The following is a 5,956-nucleotide window of genomic DNA, read 5'->3' on the forward strand; positions in this document are numbered from 1 at the left end:
AGGCAAAGAGAACAGATGAACATTCCTATAGGTGAGAATACACATCAGCATCACTAAACACTGAGAGCTGGGGCCAGGAGCCAGGCCACACAATGTCTTGTGCTTCACATGAAGTGGTTTGGTTTTGCGTAGATAGCAATAAGCTATGGTCTTGTTACTCAGGACAATGATCCTAGCTAAACTTCTTTACTCTTATTTTATAACTTCAGATAAATGGTCTTCTGATTGAAGTCAGCCCTTGGACACATCTTCCCAGTCTTTATTCCATCTGTTAGAGGAATAAGACATTTCCAGAATCAACCATAACAGAGTGAAATTGTATCTACTATTAGAACCAAAACCAGGATAGATGTTTTCGTTATTGTGCCAGAAACTCTAAATTCTAGCAGTACTCAATGCTGATGCTACCCAGTGGATCCAAAGTTTCTGTGTATTAGCAAAATGAATGACCAAAGTCATTCTTCAAAAAAAAGAAAACAAATGTGCCATTCCCCAAAGGAACTAGGAACAAAATGGAAATGGGTGTCTAATTTAGGCAAAGTCTACTTACACTTTCATTTTCTAACCTTCTGTCTTCTTAGATCTGATTAATATTTTTGTCAAGGACTTCCTTTTAGAAATCTATTACATAAGCACCAGACTTGGCCTCTGTGGTAATTGCAAACATTAAGTAATATGTTGGTTTAATGTATCATACAACTAGAGAAGAGACCAAGACAACTCGAGAGCAAAAACAACCCGCTGTGACTTTGAACAACATGAATCACAGAGAAGAAGAAGAAATTCAAATGTTCAACATATTGGGAGGCTTGTTTTTTTGTTTTTTGTTTTTTGGTTTTTTTTTTTTAACCAAGCAGCAACTGTGTTTTAACAGAATGTGTTTTTCACAAAATCAGTTTGGAATTTGAAGGATGAAAATTTGGTAGCACTGTTCAGCTATTAAATATCCTTATTCAGAGCAAAGCTTTGAAGAATGTGTCTATTTGCAAGTAAATAAGCTTGATTCATTTCCTCCTTCTCATCTGCTCACTACAGCATGACACAAGGCAAAGGGGCTCACAAGAAAATAAAGCCAGGAATGAACTTCTCTCTTCCACTCTGTTGAGATTTGTCTTTTCATCTGGAATAGTTCAGGCTCTTTGACCTCCTATCTTGTGCACACTTCAAAACAGTCCTTACCCAATGTCACCGGTAAACAGTTTCTGAAATTTTTAAGTTCCTACAAACTCTCTCTTAACAGGTTTCATGTTTGAGAAATTGAATGAACTTCCTGTTAATGGGGAAAAAAACTCCCTTTGACATTTAATGACTTGTTTTCAATTTTTCACATGGGAATTAGACTTAAGGATCAGTGTCATGCCCTTATATATGACCCATGTGACTCTTTTCTGCATTCTATCTGTTAAATAAGATTTAAAAATTATCTCAGATTTCTTAGTTATTATTTCTTAAAGTTAAATTAAGACTATAAAACACAGTAGAGGAATATTGGCATTTAATAGTTCATAACTATTTTAGCCACTCTCCTATGGCCGTGAAGAGACACCACGACCAAAGTAACTCATATGAAAGGCAGCACTCAACTGAAGGCTTGCTTACAGTTTCAGAGGATTTCTCCATGATCAGCATGGTAATAAACAGTCAGACATGGTGCTGAGGGCTTTATAACCTTATCAACAGGCAAAAGACAGATACTGGGCATCACTTGGGCTTTTGAGGTCAAACCCCATCCCCAAACACATGCCTACTCCAACAAGGCCATACCTCCTAATCCTTCCTAAACAGTTTCACTAACCAGGAACCAAGCATTCAAACATGAGCCTATGAGGCCATTCTCCCTCCACAGCAAAGATGATTAAAAAAAAAATTGAAATAATCCAACAGAAGTTAGATATTCATTTTAGCAATATTTTACCACAATTAAATTTCTTCTCTTTACTTTTAGAAAGATAGGGCCTGATTCTGAAAGAGAAAAGTAAAAAAATAAAAATAAAAATAAGGAAGGAGGAAAGGAAGGAAGAATAGAAGCAAGAACCATAAAGAGCTAGGCCTGCTTAATGCTGTGATTCTCAGAAAGAACTAAGCAACTAAGTCCATTGAATTTTAGAATCTACAAGTAGTGTTACGCATACGACAATCTATAGCCTAAAACAACATAATCATCACTGTACCAATACCATGCAGTTTTTAACACTATTGCTCGGTAATATTGCTTGAGGTCAGGGATACTGATTCCCCCAGAATTTCTTTTGTTGTTGAGAATAGTTTTAGCTATCCTGGGTTTTTTGTTATTCCAGATGAATTTGAGAATTGCTCTTATTAACTCTATGAAGAATTGAGTTGGGATTTTGATGGATATTGTGTTGAATCTGTATATTGCTTTTGGCAAAATGACCATTTTAACTATATTAATTCTGCCAATCCATGAGCATGGGAGGTTATTCCATTTTTTTGAGGTCTTCCTCTATTTCCTTCTTCAGAGTCTTGAAGTTCTTGTCATACAGATCTTTCACATGTTTGGTAAGAGTCACCCCAAGGTACTTTATACTGTTTGTGGCTATTGTAAAAGGTGTCATTTCTCTAATTTCTTTCTCAGCCTGCTTATCCTTTGAGTATAGGAAGGCTACTGATTTGCTTGAGTTGATTTTATAACCTGCCACTTTGCTGAAGTTGTTTATCAGCTGTAGGAGTTCTCTAGTGGAGTTTTTTTTTTTTTTTGGGTCACTTAGGTAGACTATCATATCATCTGCAAATAATGATAGCTTGACTTCTTCCTTTCCAATTTGTATCCCTTTGACCTCCTTATGTTGTCTAATTGCCCGAGCTAGTACCTCAAGTACAATATTGAAAAGCTAAGGAGAAAGGGGGCAGCCCTGTCTAGTCCCTGATTTTAATGGGATTGCTTCAAGTTTCTCTCCATTTAGTTTGATGCTGGCTACCGGTTTGCTGTATATTGCTTTTACTATGTTTAGGTATGGGCCTTGAATTCCTGTTCTTTGCAAGACTTTAAGCATGAAAGGATGCTGAATTTTGTCAAATGCTTTTTCAGCATCCAATGAAATGACCATGTGGTTTTTTTTCTTGGCGTTTGTTTATGTAGTGGATTACATTGATGGATTTCCATATATTGAACCAACCCTGCATCCCTGGGATAAAGTCTACTTGATCATGGTGGATGATCGGCCTCAAGCAATATTACCAAGCAATAGTGTTAAAAACTGCATGGTATTGGTACAGTGACAGGCAGCGGATCAATGGAACAGAACTGAAGATCCAGAAATGAACCCACACACCTATGGCCACTTGATCCTGGACAAAAGGGCTGAAAACATCCAATGGAAAAAAGATAGCCTTTTCAACAAATGGTGCTGGTTCAACTGGAGGTCAGCATGCAGAAGAATGGGAATTGATCCATCCTTGTCTCCTCATACTAAGCTCAACTCCAAATGGATCAAGGACCTCCATATAAAGCCAGACACTCTGAAGCTAATAGAAAAGAAACTGGGGAAGACCCTTGAGGACATCGGTAAGGGGGAAAGTTCCTGAATAGACCACCAATAGCTTATGCTCTAAGATCAAGAATTGACAAATGGGATCTCATAAAACTACAAAGTTTCTGTAAAGCAAAGGACACCATCAAAAGGACAAATTGGCAACCAACAAATTGGGAAAAGATCTTCACCAACCCTACATCAGATAGAGGGCTAATATCTAATATATACAAAGAACTCAAGAAGTTAGACCCCAGAAAACCAAATAACCCTATTAAAAAATGGGGCACAAAACAACCCTGAGATTTCACCTTACACCAGTCAGAATGGCTAAGATTAAAAACTCAGGAGACAGCAGATGTTGGTGAGGATGTGGAGAAAGAGGAATACTCCTCCACTGCTGGTGGGGTTTCAAATTAGTACAACCACTCTGGAAATCAGTCTGGCAGTCCCTCAGAAAACTGGGCATGTCACTTCCGAAAGATCCTGCTATACCACTCCTGGGCATATACCCAGAGGATTCCCCAGCATGTAATAAGGATACATGTTCCACTATGTTCATAGCAGCCCCATTTATAATAGCCAGAAGCTGGAAAGAACACAGGTATCCCTCAACAGAAGAATGGATGCAAAAAATGTGGTATATCTACACAATGGAGTACTATTCAGCCATTAGAAACAATGAATTCATGAAATTCTTAGGCAAATGGATGGAGCTGGAGAACATCATACTAAGTGAGGTAACCCAGTCTCAAAAGATCAATCATGGTAATAAGTGGATATTAGCTTGGAAAACTGGAATATGCAAAACATAATCCACACTTCAAGTGAGGTACAAGAATGGAGGAGTGGGGCCCCTAGTTTTGGAAAGACCCAGTGTAGCAGTATAAGACAAAACCAGAACAGGGAAGTGGGAAGGGATGGGTGGGAGAACAGAGGGAGCGAAGGGGGCTTATGTGACTTTCGGGAAGTGGGGAACCAGAAAAGGGGAAATCATTTGAAATGTAAATAAAAAATATATCGAATAAAATTAAAAAAAAAACAACAACAACAACATAATCAGCCCGCCCGCCCTGCTTTACTCCAGAGCAGTACTTTCAACCAAACATTCCTCCCCACGAGAAGCTGCAGCCTGTCAGCATGGCTCAAGAGTTTGTGAATTGCAAGATCCAGTCTGGGAAGGTGGTCATGTTCATCAAGCCCACCTGCCCCTACTGCAGAAAGACCCAAGAAGTCCTCAGTCAACTGCCTTTCAAACAAGGTCTTCTAGAATTTGTGGACATCACAGCCACTAACAACACCAGTGCGATTCAAGATTATTTACAACAGCTCACGGGAGCGAGAACAGTTCCTCGGGTCTTCATAGGTAAAGACTGCACAGGTGGATGCTGCAATCTAATCTCCATGCTACAGAGTGGGGAGCCGATGGCCCGGCTGAACAGATTGGAGCTCTGCAGTTATAAAAGGGGTGACAGGCAGAGCCTGTTCTGACACAGTCATCCAGCCATGCTGATGGCCAGTGCCCCTGGGAATTGATGCACATCGCAGAGGATGTCAGTATTTCCTGGTGACTGGGATTTTCAACAAAGGAGCTTTTATTATTCTTTTCCTTAGTGCTAAGAACTGTTGCAATTTGCCTCTAACCATGGGGCCAGGAATCTTAACAGAACCACACTGGTTTGATTATCTATTCTTCATGTGCCAACATGTCTCTACCTCTAAGCCCATGTATCCCAATCCAGTTGATCTAAATCTCCAATGAATCTGTTGCTGGTTTTCTGCTACTGATCATCAGCTGAAGTCATTTAGCAGAAGTCTGCTTTCTAAAGGATTATTGAATCGATGGATATTGTGAATTTGTTATGAGTCACACACAGCCTTTCTCCCTCATGTACACACCCTTCCCACTTCTGCACTCACTGCCCCAGCCAGTGTTCTCACCCTCATCCTCCCATAACCCACAGACGTCCACACATGTATGAAGATGCTGTTCAAAAAAACCAAATGAAGAACTTCAGCATAGTTGGTCCTCACTGAAGCCATATTAACATAGGCAGCAGAGCAGATGGAGCATTCAGCTCTGTCCATAAAGGTGATTAATGGTGCAGAAAATTCCAAGCAGCTAGCTGTGTGTGTTGATCTGAGTTAGAGTACCAGCAAAATCAAATATGAAATACAAAATTACAGAACTCTCCTTCCAAGAATGTCTATGAAAGAAATTGTTTCTGAAACATTGTCCTAAATAATTTCTTCCATTCACACTTTGACATTTTGCTTTGATGTCTTGCTATGACGTTTAATTATCATGAAACTGTAGGTCCCTTCTCTGGTGGCCAGTGAGAAGGGCTCATTCCTAATAAAGAAGTATCTGTAGATGATTAAAAAACAACAACCTAATCAAAAATACAGACAAATATAATCTCAATAAATACCAAAAATAACCTATCCTTAATGAGGGTCTCCAT

The 5,956-nt window shown here is 39.3% G+C and overlaps 1 pseudogene; it reads left to right on the forward strand.

Moving 5' to 3' along the window:
• The first annotated feature begins 4,559 nt into the window (after positions 1-4,559).
• LOC127684211 (glutaredoxin-1-like) lies at positions 4,560-5,049 on the forward strand (annotated as a pseudogene).
• The last annotated feature ends 907 nt before the right edge of the window (positions 5,050-5,956 follow it).

The sequence above is a fragment of the Apodemus sylvaticus genome, chromosome 5 (genome assembly GCF_947179515.1).
Source record: "Apodemus sylvaticus chromosome 5, mApoSyl1.1, whole genome shotgun sequence".
Classification (NCBI taxonomy): Eukaryota; Metazoa; Chordata; class Mammalia; order Rodentia; family Muridae; genus Apodemus; species Apodemus sylvaticus.